The 17534-nt window shown below is 45.0% G+C and overlaps 1 protein-coding gene and 1 pseudogene across 4 annotated transcripts in view; one reads left to right on the top strand and one right to left on the bottom strand.

The window, feature by feature from the left end:
- Utrn (utrophin) overlaps positions 1 to 17534 on the top strand; it is a 493578-nt gene that overhangs the window by 15022 nt on the left and 461022 nt on the right. The gene's annotated exons all lie outside the window — the stretch shown is intronic.
- Positions 9557 to 10054, bottom strand: LOC110303756 (annotated as a pseudogene).

The raw sequence follows: 17534 nt of genomic DNA, 5'->3' as shown, positions 1-17534 counted from the left end.
TTCACTGTCTGCTAAAGCACTTGTGATAAGGTTGTGAGAAGTGGCTAGAATAGTGACATTTCTTAATCTGTGTCAGTCGGAAAGCCTAACAGGTTTATAAAGATTTTAAAATGGTAGTCCAAGAATAATCTTCAGAAGCCGGGTGTGGTGGCTCACGCCTTTGATCCCAGCACTCAGGAGGCAGAGGCAGTCGGATTTCTGAGTTCGAGGACAGCCTGGTCTACAGAGTGAGTTCCAGGACAGCCAGGGCTACACAGAAAAACCTTGTCCTGAAAAACAAAAACAAAAACAAACAAACAAAAAAAGAGAATAATCTTCAGAGAAAATGTGCTACTGGTGAGTGTGTGGTTTATTAACTTTTCTTTGGGACGTGATGAAATATCAAAGAACAGGCTGGGCTCACATATACACACACACACACACACACCCTTTTTGCCTCCCACGTGCTGGGCTTGCTTCCCTGTGGCTGGCTGCCTCCTTGTTTTTTTTTTTTTTTTTATCTAACTCTGCGTTCTGATTGTTGAGGAAATTAGAGCCTGTGTAAAGCTGAGCCTCTAATGTTAGCATCTTAGAGGTGATGCTGATGCTGGTTCCTGCATCCCAGCTGCACTTTCACAGGTGGCAATCAAAAGCCATAGAGGAGTCATTTGTTACACTAGTCTTTTCTCTGTTTCAGTAGGACCTTCCCAGGTGCACCTGGTTCCCTGCCATTTAGGTTAATGCTTAAATGCAGCCTTCATTAAGTGGCCTTCTCTGTTGACTTTGGAAGTCATGTTTTTTGTTTGTTTGTTTGTTTGTTTTTGACCTACACTTTTTCTTTATTCTTCTCTTATTTTCTTTTCTTTCTGTATTTATTTGAAAAAAGGGCTTGCTTTATATCCTAGTCTGGCCTCAAACTCATGATGCTCTTGCCTCAGCTTCCCAAGTGCCAGAGTTACAGGTGTACATACCACACCTTGCTTAGTCACCCTGTGCCCTATCACTGCTTGTGACTTCTCTGTGTTTTCTTTCTCGCTATCTGGTACTTTGTTTGCATTTTGTACTTGCTGATATCCTTTTTCAATGCAGCTCAACTCCATGTGACTTGGGGAACCAGTACACCTCTGGCATCAAGCCCAGGGCACAGTGGATTGTAGCCAAGTGATAAGTACTTACCCAATGGGAAAGGTTCCATGGCTTGGAGATTCACGCGCTGGGATTTGAATTCAGGTTCAGGTTAGACGGGGAAACCAGGAGACTGAACTCTGCACAGTCTTCATCCTGTGCCTGCCAGGAGGGCCATTATTTTATGCTCAGATCTGTTCCTTGCGAATTTGCCCGGTGTTAACTGTGCACAGGTCCTCTCTTGCTCCCTCCTTGCTACCTACTGAGGGTGACCCTGGGCTGAAGTCTGGGGCTGCTTTGGTTCCCTAGTGGTATCGTAGCCCACATAAGAGACAGGACCTGCTGCTGCTTGGCTGCCTTCTTTTCTATCTCTGTTCTGTCATTCTCTTCCGGGAGCTGACAAAGGGGATAACATTGGAGGACAGACAGTCCTTGGGGCGGAAGATGAGAGACTGACACTGTCTCTGACGTGGATTCTCTTTCTCTCTTCCTCTGATGGCTGTTCAAGGCTTTTAACTGGCTGGCAAAGAAGGTAGGATTTCAGATGCACTGACATTTGGCACAGGGTAGGCCCTGATCTGGTGCCCAGGGAGGTAACTGTGCTATCGAGATGTGTTGGGGGAGGGCAGAGGAGCCCATGAAACTAAAGGAAAACAAATTTCTTTGCTGATGGTTTACACTGTGTTCCATTATAGCCAGCTTACTGAAAACATGCCCTGTGATATCTGGTGTAAATTAGAGCTGCCCAACAAGGTCTGGTGTGAGAGAAAGGTTGAGGAGGTTGGCTTTCTCTGTTGACCTTTCAGAAGGTCCTCTTCAGACCTTCTAGTGGCTAAGTTGCGTTTAGGGCATGAGTGGTCTGATTTTTAAAAGGTTTACACTGACAGTAGTATCCAAGAGAGATTTTTCTCCACAGTTTAAGGGACTATGAAAACAGTTCCTTGCTCCTTCTGGAGATTCCCTTAGCTGAAATATCTGTCCTTTGAAGGGAAGCCTTTCAGTTGGCTTGGTTTTTTTCCACAAGCCCTTGGGACTTGCCTTGAGGGACAGACAGGGACCCGGGTGGAAACTCAAGTCTGTTAGAGAACAGCAGTCTTGGGACGAGCAAAAGGCTTGCCTGTGTTGTCACCTCACGAGGCTGAGGAGGAGCAATCTAAGATCTTGTCTGCGCCAATATTCTAGCAGAGGCGGTGTGCTCATTATATAGACAGGACTGAAAACTCAATTTGATTGAACCTTATTTGAACCCAGAAGTTTGCACTGGATGCTGGTACCATGATTCTCCCCGGGAACAAGGGAACAAGGGCGATCATGCAGGCAGTTGTAAACACTAGTTAAAGTTTAATCTAAAGCAGTGGAGAATAGGATGCAGGTAGCTGGAGTCCCTCCCTCTTACACTGTGTGGAGAAACAAGCATTTAACTATGTTGTTGTTTTGATATGCATTTTTTAAAATTAAAACTGCTGAATGAGAGCTATGCTCAACTCAAGTTTTGGAATGCGAGCCAGCGTGAGATTGTCTGCATGTATGTGTATGTGTGTGCGAGTGCATAGAGACCAAGGGATGGCCTTAGGTGCTGTTTCTTAGCAGCTGTGAACCTTTTTTGTTTAAGCCTCTCACAGGATTGGGGCTCTGAGTGGCTCCTGGTGGTCTGCCTGCTCACTGAGCCCCAGGGGTCCTCCTTTCTCCATCTCCCTAGTTCTGGAATTATAAGCATACCAAATGCTGCCACCATACCAAGTGCTTACAAGGCAAGCGCCTTACCCAGTGAGCTACAGTATGATAGAGATTTACTCTCGAGATGATAGCCTGGGGACCAGACCCAGCCTTGGATCCCAGGCTTCCTTCCCATTTGCCATTGCTTCCTCCCCTCTCAGGGTGCAGGTGACACTTAGGGACTTAGGAAGTCCTCGGACTTCTCAGCTAAGGTGTGTGTCCCACGGGTCTGCTTTTGCTGAGGCTGGCTTTCATGGCACGATGACTCACAAGTGAATTGTTGGTCTCTTCTGCATGTGTGGCAGCTGAGATTCTGACTTGGTGTGGCACAGCCACCAACTAGTTTTGGGAACTCAGTTTTTGTTATATTATTGTTTAAAAATGATTTTCTTAACATTTATTTTAGTGTGTGTATATGTGCCTATGTAGAGGTCAGAGGACAGATTATGGGAGTTGGTTTTCTCCTCTCGATGTATGTGGGTTCTACAAATAGACTTTGGTGACTATATGTGTGTGTGTGTGTTTCAGTTCTGTCAAAGTGGTGGAGCTCAGTTACATAGCAAACACACAAATAGTGTGTGCGATTGGCTAGGGAATCTTACTTATGTGTCCAGTGCAATCCCTGTGGCCCTTACTTCTGTCACAAAACTTTTTTTTCTGTCCAAACAGTAAGACTGTGGGCCGGGTGGTGGTAGTGCACGCCTTTAATCCCAGCACTTGTGGGGCAGGTTTCTGAGTTCGAGGCCAGCCTGGTCTACAAAGTGAGTTCCAGGACAGCCAGGACTACACAGAGAAACCCTTTCTTGAAAAAAAAAAAAAAGGACTCTGGGCTGGGTGTGGCAGTGCGTGCCTTTCATTCAGGAGGCTGAGGCTAGTGGAGTTCCTCTGTAAGTTTGAGACCAGCCTAGTCTACACAGTGAGTTTCAGGTCAGCCAGGAGCACACAGTAAGATTCTACCTTAAAAACAAACCAAAACCAAAACAATAACAACCCCCCTCCCCCAAACTAAAATCCAAAAAACCCAAACCAAACCAAAACAGCAGCAAAATCACAACCCCCCCCCACCCTCCCCCAGCCAACCAACCACCTCACCAACCCAAACCAAGAGAATGCAGGACCTTCTCAGCAGAGAAATCTATTTCAGTATAGGACTTGGTACTTGGCATCTGACGTGATAAAGCCTGGGACATTGGCCTTGCTTCCCGCCCTTTCAGAAATACCAATGCTCCACATGCCTGCATATTAGAAAGGTTTGGTTGCCTTCCTGTGATTTTTGGCTCTACAGTACTTATGTGGAGGAGATGTATTTTGAGACTGATATACCCCGTCAAGGGCACCTGTGAATTGCATTATTTAAAGTAAGTTCTGTAATCACATAGATGGATGTGTGTTCTCTTATTGGGGACACTGGGCTTGAAGCTTCAGGCTGTGTGTCAGAGTCGCCCTCCAGGATTCTGACTCAGGAATTTCCATGAGCCCTGAGGGTTTCTCCTTCCTAGTGCCTTGGCTTAGATAGTGAAAGTCAGGCCTTGAGTTTCCCCGAAGGGAGGAAAGGGAGAGTCAAGTGTTGTTTATTTTTACTCAGAAACATTTCCTGGTAAATAGATTTAAAAGGTAATGACTTTCATAATATTGGCCTTTGATGGTTTGGTGTCTCATAGTTTGGAGCTTGGGTTTGGCTGAGAGGAGGTGAAACTCAGGAAAGTGGGTCAGGGGAGGGCTGACAGATGCTGCTTCAGTCCTGGGGCATCTGAACTAGAATGTTCCTCCCAAATACTGAATAGGGCTGTCTCTGTCCCATCTGTACTGTAGTCACACCTCAGCGTGGTTAACCCTTTCCTGAGGTTAACCTTGGTTAACTTTCCTGCCCACAGCTCCTGAGCAAGGACTGCTCTGATTGCTTCTTTGTGAAAGCTTTCTTTTTTTCTTTTGGTTTGTTTGTTTGTTTGTTTGTTTGTTCTTTTGTTTTTAGATAGGGTTTCACTGTTTATTTCTGACCATCCTGGAATTTGCTCTGTACACTGGGCTGGCCTCAGACTCACTGAGATCATTCTGCCTTTGCCTTCCAAGGACTGGGATTTGTGTTGTGTACCTGGATGGCTACCTGGCTGGTTCTCTCCACCCCTACTCCACCTCCATCCCCCTTTTGAGACAGGGTCTCATGTAGCCTCAGATGCCCAAAATTCTGAGAGGACAGATGTATGCCAACATGCCTGGTTTATGGAGAACTGGGGATTTCTACCAACTGAGGCCCTTCCCCAGCCCCTTAATATGAATATATAGTTTCTAAGACATTACTTCCTAAAAGGATGTATTTGTCATTGGTAATGGGAAAAGAAAAAAAAAATCTGTGCTTCTTTCCTGATTTTCTTTATGCTCACAGAAAAGTTGTAAGTATATTTGCCTTTCTGCTTTTTAAAGTCTAAGTAGGTGATGTTTGGCATTTCTGCTCCCTTTGAAATGAAGCAGTCTCTCTCTCTCTCTCTCTCTGTCTCTTTCTTTCTTTTTTAAAATTTATTTACTTATTATATACAAGTACACTGTTGCTGTCTTCAGACACACCAGAAGAGGGCATCAGATCTCATTACAGATGGATATGAGCCACCATGTGGTTGCTGGGATTTGAACTCAGGACCTCTGGAAGAGTAGTCAGTGCTTTTAGCCACTGAGCCATCTCTCCAGCCTCCTCTCATTCTTTCAAAACCAGTGAATTTTAAGAAAGGGTGATCTGTGTGTCAAAGGGTTAAAAAGTTATAAAGGAACTGGAGAGATGGCCCAGTGGTTAAGAGCATTGCCTGCCCTTCTAGAGGACTTGGGTTTGATTCCTAGCACCATGTGGTGGCTCACAATCACCTATAACTCTAGACCCAGGGAATGCGATACCCTCTTTTGGCCTTTGTGGGCATGGCTTGAACATGGTTCACAGATATTCACACAGGCAGAAGGATAAAAAAGGATACAGGCAGGATAAAAAAGGATAAAGGGAAGGAGGGGGAGTTAAGTGGATTGTGACCATGGCAGCATGTTCCTTAGGGATCTAGAAGAACATCCTGGAGGGCTTGGAATATCTTTATGTTTCAAGAACCAAAACTGAATGAAACCAAACCAAATCCCAAATCTTTCGTAGACCTCTGCAGGAATACCACTGAGTTAAATAAACATCTTTGAAAGTATAGGAGGGGATGTCGGCTCATTCCTCGAGAAGGCAACCCTTAAGGTTGAAGACAGTAATTTTTGTGTTTGTTTCTGTGTATGGAATTTGAGCATTACCCCCACCCTCACCCCCAAGTTTAATGGGAGCCGTTTCCTGGGCAGTTTCAGATGGATACGTGCGTGGAAGGGCATTGTGGGTTGGGCCTGAGTAGCTTGCTGTCCATCTGTGTCGGGGACACAGAATTTTGTGCAGACATTGGCTACAATGAAGAGTAGGGCAAGTCTTAACAACCCATTTAGGAAAAACCATATTTAGCTTGACTTAAAAGAAAGAGACCACAAAATAGAACCAATAAAATCTATCCCAAACAGACTATCCCAAACAGCAAAAATTGGTTTCCGAGTGATACAGGATCCAGTTGTCAGTGGATTGTTGTCATGTCTTGTGTGAAATGATAATGCCTTTTGAAATTTACAATGTAAATATTGACTCAGAAATGAGAGGATGTTCCTGAATTTAATTAGTGTGGAAGATTCCTGGCCATTTCCCCCAAAGCCTAGCTTGCAGTGAGCTTGGAGTCAAGCTCTGGATGTGTTCTGGTCTTTGTATCTCCATGTTGTCTCTGCAAGGGGTTAGAGGATGCCTTACTGTAGAGTGTAGACATAGAAAGGCGTCATGCAACGGAGACCAAGCGTTCTTTGTAAAGACAGCAAGGAAAGAACACTATCACTTTGAAGCGGGGATAATCATCTCCGACAAGTAAAATCTGTAGGCAAGAGAGCCTGGAAAACGACTTCAGCTCAACTTTAATTGAAGACTGGGGGTGTTTAACCTGATGCTGTGCAGATGATGTCATCCTGTGTTACCGAATTCAGCTTCAGCAGAGACGATGGAGTAAATGCAAATTAAAAATAAATCGAGAGCAGATGTTGAAGAATACCTTTCATTTAGAGAATAATTAAGCAGTGGAAAGGTCATTGGAGTTTAGTCAATAAAGCTGAGATGTGCTGAAGTCATAATTATTCAGCTAACAGATGCCTGCTTTTGGTTGTGCTCTGCTGGGGAGCATTTGGGACTGGTGACTGGAGGAAGCTGTTCCTATCTTGTTGGATGGAAAGTTCCATCTTCCAAAGTTGTCCATCCAGTGGACTAACTTGAATGTACACTGCATGAGCCACCACCACAGTAACTTTGAAGCAGGCTGGAGGAGCCCCTTTCAAAGCTCTCGTAATGAATAGGCTTGTGTGCTGCCGATATCTGTGTTTTTGGTTTGGCAAAATACATAGTGTTTCGTCATTGCAATCTTGCTAGGTTTCAGTCCCTGAAAAGGGTGGCACCTTAGAAGAAAGCCTTAGGGCTTTTAGAGGGTTATAGTCTGTGCTGGTCTTGCTGGGGAGTGTGGCAGTGGGCAGGCACAGTACTGCAGCAATAGCTGAGAGCTTACTTTTTTTGTTGCTTTTTATTTATTTTTTTTCCTACAAATAATTGGGAATGACTTGGGCTTTTGAAATTTTAAAGCCCTCCCCCACTGACATGTCTCCTTCAACAGGGCCACACCTCCTAATCCTTCCCAAATAGTTCTACTAACTGGAGACTAAGCATGCAATTACATGAGCCTATGGGAGTCATTCAGACCACCACAGGACTCTTGATGGTTTTCTCTAGTAAATTATAGAGCATATAATGATAGCATTGAGGGAGCTAGGGAGTGGTAGTTTGCCAGTTAAGAACATAGTACTGCTTTTACAGAGGATCCAAGTTCAATTCCCAGCACCCACAAGGGGTGGCTCATAACTGTAACTCCAGGTCTATGTAGGAGATCTGATGTCCTCTTCTGGCCACTGAGAGCTTGAAGTATACAAACTGAGGCTCACACAATATGTACATAATTAAAGGGTACTATTAAAACTTTTATCGATGTTTTGAATATTTTATTCCTTTCATATTTTCTGAGGTTTTAGGTTGGCTGTGGAGTGAGCATTAGAGAGGTAATATGAAAGATAGCAGATGCCAGGCGGTGGTGGCACATGCCTTTAATCCCAGCACTTGGGAGGCAGAGGTAGGTGGATTTCAGAGTTCGAGGCCAGCCTGGTCTACAAAGTGAGTTCCTGGACAGCCAGGGCTACACAGAGAAACGCTATCTCGAAAAACAAACAACAACAACAACAACAACAAAATAATAAAAAGAAAGAAAGAAAGAAAGAAAGAAAGAAAGATGGAAGACACTGGAAGGTGGGGCAGTGAGTGGTTTGGGAGGCTTAATATTTGGGTAGGTCATTGACCTAGGTCATAGGATGCTGTTTTACAGGTAAAATGTAGTTACTCTCAGGCTAGGAAGTAACTCACTTAGTATGAGGGATTGAGTTTAGGTCCCTAGTTGGTCCCTGACACTGTAGGGACAGTAACACATGTATCTGCGACCCCAGTGCTAGGGGTGTGGTGGGGCAGTCTCAATGGCCAGCCAGCAGTCTACCCCAAATTTGTGAATTATGGGAGGAATGAAAGCCTTGTCTAGAACTATTTGGTTGAGAATGACAGAGGCAGACACTTGATATTGACCACAGCTTTCTGTCTCTGTCTCCTCTTGCCTCCCCTACCCCCATACATAGAGATGTATCTTTGTAGGTTGAGGAGAGCAGAGCTTGTCAATAAATGCTTGCAATATATATTTGCTAGCTAGCCTTTTTATTGTTTTGTTTTGTTTTTGTTTTTGTTTTTAAATTGAAGGTCCCTTACTGGGTCCTGCTTCCATGAATGGCCAAGATCAAGGGAAAGGGGAGGGCAGCCAACTGGTGCATTTCCACATTTTGTTTACACACAGAACTAAACAGACAAGCACAGAGTCACTATTGTGGTTAGAAGTTGGCAGCATGGGATGGGGAGGGATGAGGAGTAGGAGTGTCATTAAAAAAATACAACCCCTACCCCCCAAACTGGGTACCTAAGACAGGACTTGGTCTCCTTCAACCCTAGAGGAATCAGAAGATCAAAAGCAGTTTGGGAAGGCCAGAACCATCAGGGATGGATGGAAGGATGGTCCAGGGGGTGGGAAGGATGTTTGGCAACTGGGTGAAGGGATAGCCCTCCCCCCATCCCCTCTGGTCTGGCAGGAAAGGGATAGCCTGTGACAACCAAGAGCAGATCTGAGGCTGCTAGATGCTCCAGGCAGGGTGGTGCACTGGCTGGTTTTCTTTGTCAACTTGAGTTAGCACAGAGAAAGGAGCTTCAGTTGGGGAAATGCCTCCATGAGATCCAGCTGTAAGGCATTTTCTCAATTAGTGATCAAGGGGGGAGGTCCCCTTGTGAGTGGTGCCATCTCAGGGCTGGTAGTCTTGGGTTCTATAAGAGATCAAGCTGAGCAAGCCAGGAGAAGCAAGCCAGTAAAGAACATCCCTCCATGGCCTTGGCATCAGCTCCTGCTTCCTGACCTGCTTGAATTCCAGTTCCTGACATCCTTTGGTGATGAACAGCAATGTGGAAAGTGTAAGCTGAATAAACCCTTTCCTCCCCAACTTGCTTTTTGATCATGATGTTTGTGCAGGAATAGAAACTCTGACCAAGACACAGGGGGCTGGAGGTAGCTCACAAAGGTTTGTCCTCCAGAGAAATGATGGCGCTGCCACCTAGTTTCTCTGCCAGGGTGCAGCGGTCTTTGACCGCCTCCTCGTAGCAGTTAGCTTGTAATTCATGCTTGATTCCTGTCACCTTCTTCTTCTTGATGGCATCCTTGGAGCTGGCACAGATCATTTTGGTCTTAATGGGTGCACTCTCAGGGGCCCAGAAGATGACCACCAGGTCCTCCTTCTTGTCTCATAGGTCTCATAGGTTGCATCATAGAGCACGTAGCGGCAGTCCTTGTCTGGCAGCATCTCGACAAAAGTGGTGTAGGGGTCGTCCACAGTCTGCCCTGCATCTCGTACCAGGATCTCCTTGCCCTCCCCCAGGATGATGTTCTTCTTGTCCTCACTCAGGCAAAAGAGTACCGCCTTCTTGTGTTTCTTCACTTCTTCTGGCTTTGAGGACTTGTGAACTTTCATGTCATTGAACACCTTGTTCAGAGACAGCCACGCCAGAGGCCATGTTTCCAGAAACGAAGACAGAAAGGGCTACTGAAGAACTGAGCCGCCGCAGCAGCTGCTGGGATCTGACTGAACCAATAGTTTTGTTTTTTTAAATACTTTGGCTTATGCACATTTTATTGGAAAAATTTCCCAGTTCTGATACATGTTCTTTTTGTAAAATATAGTTTTACCATATATATGTGTATTTATTTATTTACTCTGTCTGTCTGTCTGTCTCTCTCTCTATACAAACACATGTGCCTCATTCTCACATGTGGAGGTCAGAGGGCAACTTTTGTGTGTTGGTTCTCTCCTACTTGTGGATCTGGGGATCAGACTCAGGTTGTCGCACTTGCTGTAGTTGACCCGTAGTCACTGGGCCTCCTCTCTGGGCTATGATTATGTTCTTCCAGGAGATTTATGCTCTAAGAGTTAAGTTTTAGAGAGAAAGGCATGATGTGTAACTAGAGTTCTGTGTTCACAGTACTAATCTCGTTCCTGATGGAGATTCCGATGGTAGTATGCAGGTGGGAGTTCTGTGGTTCACATCGTTGCTGTCACTCCAAGCCCCCCTTACTTTGGCCCTTGTTTTCCTAGAACCAGTCAGTCACTAGATTGCTCAGAAGACACAAGGTGAGAAGACACAAAGTGTGAAGGACAGAATTTGTGATCTTGTTTGACCAAGTTTTGCATATAATGAATTTTTATTTGTTGACAAATCTTTCCCTTTTGCTAAAAGTGGCAAATAATCAGACATAAATTACTAATTAACAGCCTGGTTCAGGTTTTAGTTATTTATGTTTTAATTAGTGAAACTTGTGCTGCATCAGGCTCTGGAAGGGTTGGTATCAAAATCTTTTTTTTTTTTTCCCTGATGTGAAGAAAATGTCTTAATACCCCTGTTTTTAATAGCCAGGCATGAAATGACGGCTGAGTCAGAGTTTTGGAGGGATGTTAGTGGTTGCCAACATTGCCCTTTGGCCAGTCATGCTTTTTTTTTTTTTTTCCAAGAGAGGATCTCCCTGTGTAGCCTTGACTGTCCTGGAACTCTCGGTTGGCTTTGAACTTATAGATATCTGCTACCTCTGCCTCCCAAGTACTGGGATCAAAGGCATGTGCCACCCTCTACCTTCATCCCTCACATGATGCATGCTTTTAAAAAATACCAGCACTTGGGAGGTAGGGGCAGGTGGATCTCGGTGATTTGGAGGCCAGCCTGTCCTTATGTAGTGAGTTCTACACCATCCAGTGAGACACTGTCTTAAAAGGACAAACATATAAAGGCCTATTTAGTGAAATGATGCCAGTTTTTCTTCTAGATGCATCTTTGATCATTGGTTCAGGATGATAGGGGTTTAGTTTCACGCCCCCCACATGTAGACATCTAGTTCTCCCAGAGCCAATTCTTGAGATGCTATCTTTTCACCACCACATGTTTCTGAGAGCTTTGTAAAGCATGAGGTGACTATGGCTGTTGGGTTTGGTTTGGGTCCTTCTCTTCTGCTCTGATGGTATATGTGTCTGTCTTTATGACTACATGGCACTGCAGTGTAATTTGAGATCAAGCATTGTCATACAGCCAGCACAGTACTTTAGGATTACTTTGGCTATTTGGGGGTCTTTGGTGCATTTATACAAGTTTCTGATTGCTTCTTCTAGTTATGTAGAGAATATTACTCAAACTCTCATAGCGATTACATTGTATCTGGAGATTGGTTTCACTAATACAGCCATTTTTGCAGCATTAATTCTGCTAAATAATTCACGAGCATCTTGCCTTATCTTTTGGTGTGCTCACTTTGTTGCAGCCCGAGGACAACCTCGAGTGTTGTTCTTAAGGTGCTGTTTACCTATGTTTTTGGAGAGAAAGCCTCTCGGCGGCCAGGATATCACCCAGGAGGCTACCTGGTCAGTGTGCCTTGGAGATCTCTGCCAGTCTGCCTGGTGTTATTAGTTAGTCTCCTGGTATCATGAGTATGTACCTGGTAATGCTTGGCTTTCCTCTCTTCCTTCTCCTCTTCTTCTCTCCTTCCTTCCTTTTTCCCTCCCTCCATCTTTTGGCGATAAAACTAAGGGTCTTAAGTGTATAAGCAAGTATTTTATTGATGGAGTCATTTCTCTTGCATTCATAGATAGTTTTAAAAATTGCTTTTCAAACACTGCCAGCCATTTTTGAATGTATGTATGTATGTATGTATGTGTAAGTTTGTTACTGGGATAGCCAAAGCTACTGAGTATGTTGGTATGCTCTGCTACTTTACTGGCTGTGTTTATTAGTTCTAGGAGTTCTCTGGTGGAGTCTTCAAGTATCCTAAATACTTATGAAGAACAGTGGAGGACATTATGAGGGAAAAGGGAAAGGAGCAAGATATTTGAAACAATAACGAAAAGTAAAGAAGAAGGAAGAAAGCTTCCCAGTAATGAAAAGATTCAAATATAAAATTGTTTGGGTGTAAGAATAAGAAATAAAAAAGCCCAATATGGTCAAGTTGCAATACTGCTGCAGGTGGGGCACAGAGGAAGATAAAAAAGGGAAGAAATGGGACAAAACATTGGAAAAAGAAGAGAGGTAAATCATGTGTGGGGTGGCGTTGCTGTGGCCAGCTGAGCCTGTGACTGTCCCTCGTGGTTTCTGCTGATGCTGAGTGCGTGGTGGCCAAGGGTTTGCTGGTGGCTGGTGCTTCCTTCAGCTCCGTAGCTTTCTTTTGTAGGAACCCATGCCTTTGTGCTGGGTGGGTCCTCTTACTCTCCCTCACGATCCCAGATTGTACTCACTGGGTGGCTGGACTTCTAGCCAAGAGTTGTCTCCAGATTTTTGCAAGTGTGCAGAGAAGCAACTGCCAAGGGTCTATCTCTACATGTAGAGGACCTAACTTTGTCTTTTTTTTTTTTTTTTNTGCATTTAGATTTTTCAAGGAATCATTTATTGTATATTATTAGTGATTACATTTCACAGCAAAATTAAACACACACTTTGGACAAACATGAAATGGAAGTCAAATCTGTCAAATCCAAATGCCGCGCTGAGTCTTCCTTCTGGTTTTTTAGACTGCAGTAGTGGGTCGTGATTCCAGATTAATGCAACAGGTTATTCCTTACATGTGACAGTTGTTTCCACAACAGGCCCTCATGTGGGCTCCTCTCGTTCCTGTTGAGCTCTTTCCTTTTGCTCTGCTCTGTCGCCCGATGCCATCTATTCCCACGTAAAGGGAAACTCTGAGCCCAGTCCTCCAGTATCAGGCGCCAATTGTATATACCACAGACATTCACTGGTATGAACTGAGGCTTGGTCATGACACAGGGTGAAAGTCCCTGTCCTCAGACACTCCATGACTTCATGCTCTGAAGACTTCCTGTGAGTAAAAATCTCCCTGCTGAAGAGATGGCTCCTGTGGCTGGAGTGTAGTAGTCCCTGCAGTTTTGGGGTTCCTGGGGTCTCCAGCAGTGTGTGGAAGTTAGTAAGCTTTAGAGACTACCCACCTTGTGACCTCAGGCTCTGAGATGTGCTCCTGTCTATCAAGGGTGGGAGCCCTCTCTTCCTAGCCACTTCCCTGCTTGGGCCAGCCTTCTGCCAGCCACACCCTACAGCCCAGCAGAATTGGTCTCTCCTGTTCTCTGCCACCACATCTCCGGACCATTCCTCACTCTGCGGATGTGGGATACCAACTTGAAATCCCTCACCTGAAATTGTTCCGTGTTCTCAGGTCTCCAGGGTAGCTCAGCTGTTAATAACAGGTTCTCTCTGGAGATGGTGCCAGCTGTGACGCTTCGGGGCCGTCAGAGTAACAAAATGGGATTTATCACCATTGCTTGTCCTGGAAGGATCACCATCACCAAGGACCCCCCCCCCCCCAGTTGCATTTGAGTCTTGTGAGGGCTGAGGGCTTGCTTGTCCTAGGGGTGGGACAGCTTGTCCAGCCCCACCCCCACCCCCATGTGGTTTCTGCTCCCCTTTCCACTGCTAGGAAGCAGCTTTGCTGAGGGCGTGTTCAGCTCTTTCTAGTGTACTCTGCTATCCTTTCCTTTACTTCCTTTGTGAATTTATGCAGCTTCCCTTCCTCTGTTTTTGGAATAGTCCATTTAGCTCTGCCTTTCTCCTTTACTCCTAGCCATCGTGTGACCTGCAGTGACTTCCAGGATCTCTTGACCCTGTGAACTCTGGAGAACGTGACAGTGGCAGGCACACACTCTCCCTTTTTGGGCAGGAAGCAGAGTGAAGTGCAGCTAAATGTGTGTCTTTTGTGTGTGCAGTACATGTATGCGAGTGTGTGTGTGTGTGTGCATTGGTGCTTGCTGAGGCTGTTGCCTTGAAACTGGGTCTCTTCCATGAACCAAACACTTCCTGTTTTGCTAGGCTCTCTGACCCACCTATCTCTTAGGATCTGCCTGTCTCTGTCACTCAGCGTTGAGGTTATAGGTACACATAGCCATGCCTGGATTATTAAATAACTTGAAATTTTTATTTATTACTTATATGTGTGCCTCTGTCTGTGTGTGTGCTCGTGCGTGTGTGCGAGAGCACCCCTGCTTATGCATGCACATGTGTTGGTAAGATGCTGTGCACATGTGTGAGGTCAGAGAACAACTTGACGGAGTTTGTTCTGTGGGTTCTGAGGGTCAACCTTAGGCTCCCAGGCACATCATCAGGTGTCGAGTCCCTTATCCCCTTAGACATCTTGCCAGCCTGGCCTCTACACCTGGCTTTCATGTGATTTGAACTTTCATCCTCATGCTTGCAAAGCAAGGACATTTAGCTGCTTTACCTCTAAACCTGTGCTTTTTTTCCTTAAATATGTCCACTCTATCTGGATCGGTTGTTGTTGTTTGCTTTGAGCCAGGGTTTTGCCATGCAGTTTATGTTGCTCTTAGATGAAACTCCTCCTTCTGGTGCTCCCTGAGGACTGGGGTGGGAGTACTGAGGACTGGGGTGAGAGTACTGAGGACTGGGGTGCAGGCAGAGGCCGACACTCTGGGCCCCTCCTGTTTGTTTTTGAGGCCTTTAACTTAGGAGAACCTCTGAGAAAGACTAAGCCCTTTCAGCTCACTTCATGGATTTTGGATGAGCTGGCTCATTTGCATATGAAATTCTTTTATCTTTTTCTTCTGTTATTTACTGACACATTTTTCTGGAAGGATGTTTGAAATCATGACTGCTTCTTACAGTACCCCTCCTCCATGTTTTTTTTTTATTTTCTCTCCCCCTGCCCCCCACACTCCTTCCTTTCCTTCTTACTGGACAAGGCACGACGCTTTGTTCTTAGCTGTGATCCTGAGTGTTGTCTGACATTGCTGTGCTGCCTGCTAAGTTTAACTTGATTTAGATCATGTGCAAATGCACTAGGTGGATAGATTTTTAAACTGTGTGACAAAGAAACTTCAAAATGCAGTGACTTAGATAAGGTTAACATTAATTTTTCTCATCTTATTGGTCAGCTTTCATGCATTGCTATGCTCAGTAGGTTCTCTCGGGACTCAGGGTCCCCTCTTCCTTTTTAAAAAAAAATAACTGACTTATTTGTTTGTTTGTTTGTTTATGTGTATGTATGTATGCCTATATGAGTTTATGTGAACCACATTTGTGCCCAGAAGAGGGGGTTAGATCTGCTGCTCCTGGAATTAGAGTTGATTATGAGCCCACCAATATGGGTGCTGGGAACTGAACTCCTGTCCTACTGAAGAACCAACAGTATGTGCTCTAACCACATGCTAACTATCTAATTGAACTATCTCTTCAGCCCCAGGGTTCTTTCCTGTTTTCTAGTCCTTCTACTCTTGTCTATGTTGTATAGTCCATGAAGAGGGAAGAAGGGAAGCTTAAAAAGAAAGAAAGAAAGAAAGAAAGAAAGAAAGAAAGAAAGAAAGAAAGAAAGAAAGAAGTCATTTTCTTTTTTAAAGGCCAGCAGGAATAGGTGGCTGCCCTGGCTGTAGCTAACCCACGTAGCTTCATTTATCTGCGAGGGTGGTTGAGGAATCTGCTCTGTGGCACACAAGCCAAGTGTTCAGTTATAACTGGGGGTTGCAGGAGGCAGGATTTTTGATGGTAAGAAAAAAGAGAATGGAAAAGAACAAATATACTTGCAAGTTAGGGAGCCAGACTTGATTGAACTACAGCTCATCTGAGACCTGTGCCGAGCATAGCACAGGGAAGCTGGAGTCAGTTAGTAGGCTTTGGGATTTGCCTTCTCTTGGTGGCTCAACCCTGTCCTAACCCACCTCTGCTCACCTGCTTCAACTTCCATGTTCTCTGTTCCCAAACTATCTGTAAAGCTGGTGTGGTGCGCACCTTTAATCCCAGCATTTGGGAGGCAGATGTGGGTAGATTTCTGTGAGTTCCAGGGCAGCCAGGGCTACCTAGACCTGTCTAAAACAGAACAAAACAAAGCAAAACAAACAAACAAACAAAAAAAACAAGCAAAACAACAAATACGCATTGGCCCTGACCCATGTGTAAGCATTGGTGTAGCTCAGCCCTGGCTGGTGAGTACAGGGCTCATTTAAGCAGATTGAAGAACTTGGGTCGGTACTGCAGAAGGAGATGCATGGGTTTCTGTGCTTGGGCCTGGGTATGTGTGTCTGCTAGATCCTGAGATCGCTATGGGTCAGAAAGGGGAAGAAGGGGTCAGAGAGAAGGGCCTCTCACATGTAGGGTTTAGGGCAAGGATTCTTTCTTGTCTTACAAAGAAAAATTATCCAGTGTGTTTTCCAATTGAGCCACTTTCCTGATATTCTCATTTCATTAATATTAATATTCATAGTCATTTATAGTATGCATATTACTTATTTATCCATCCAGAGTAGCATAACTGTGAAACTAAATCGAGTGTCATTTTAATAGAGGTACAGGGAGGAAAGGGACAGGGAAGGAGGCTAGTGAATAGTCACTTATTTAGCTTAGGGTTCTCAACAGCTTAAGGCAAAAACACCAAAATCTTTTGAGTGGCCCTTGTGACTCAATGGCAGCCTGCCCAGACCAGAGGGAGCCAGTGTTGGGAGTGAACACTAGATTCACTTTGAAAAGTCTAGAAATGAAAAGCTGCTACTCAAGGCGTAAGAATGTGCCTGATGGCTCCAGACCTGGGAGCCAGTGAAATCCTGCAGCATGTCTGGCTCCCCTCTGGCTTCCATGGTCTCTCTCTGAGCATCCCAGTGGCTCCTCCCATCCACCCACTCTGGTCACTGACTTGGAAGAGACCAGGATACTTCTTCTAAGCTGTCTGAGAGTTGAGCCACTGCTGTGCTCAGGGAGGCCAGGCCTTAATGTGCTTATGACAAGCCTTTGATGTTGATGAAGTGGTGGTGCATGCCTTTAATCCCAGAAGAGGCAGGTGGGATTTCTGAGTTTGAGGCCAGCCTGGTCTACAGAGTGAGTTCCAGGACAGCCAGGGCTACATAGAGAAACCCAGTTTAAAAAAACAAAAACAAAAACAAAAACAAAAAACAAAACAAAACCGAGAGAGAGAGAGAGAGAGAGAGAGAGAGAGAGAGAGAGAGAGAGAGAG

Source organism: Mus caroli, chromosome 10 (assembly GCF_900094665.2).
Source record: "Mus caroli chromosome 10, CAROLI_EIJ_v1.1, whole genome shotgun sequence".
In the NCBI taxonomy this organism is placed as follows: Eukaryota; Metazoa; Chordata; class Mammalia; order Rodentia; family Muridae; genus Mus; species Mus caroli.
Note: the sequence above shows the minus strand (reverse complement) of the source record. Positions and strands in the feature narration are given on the sequence as shown.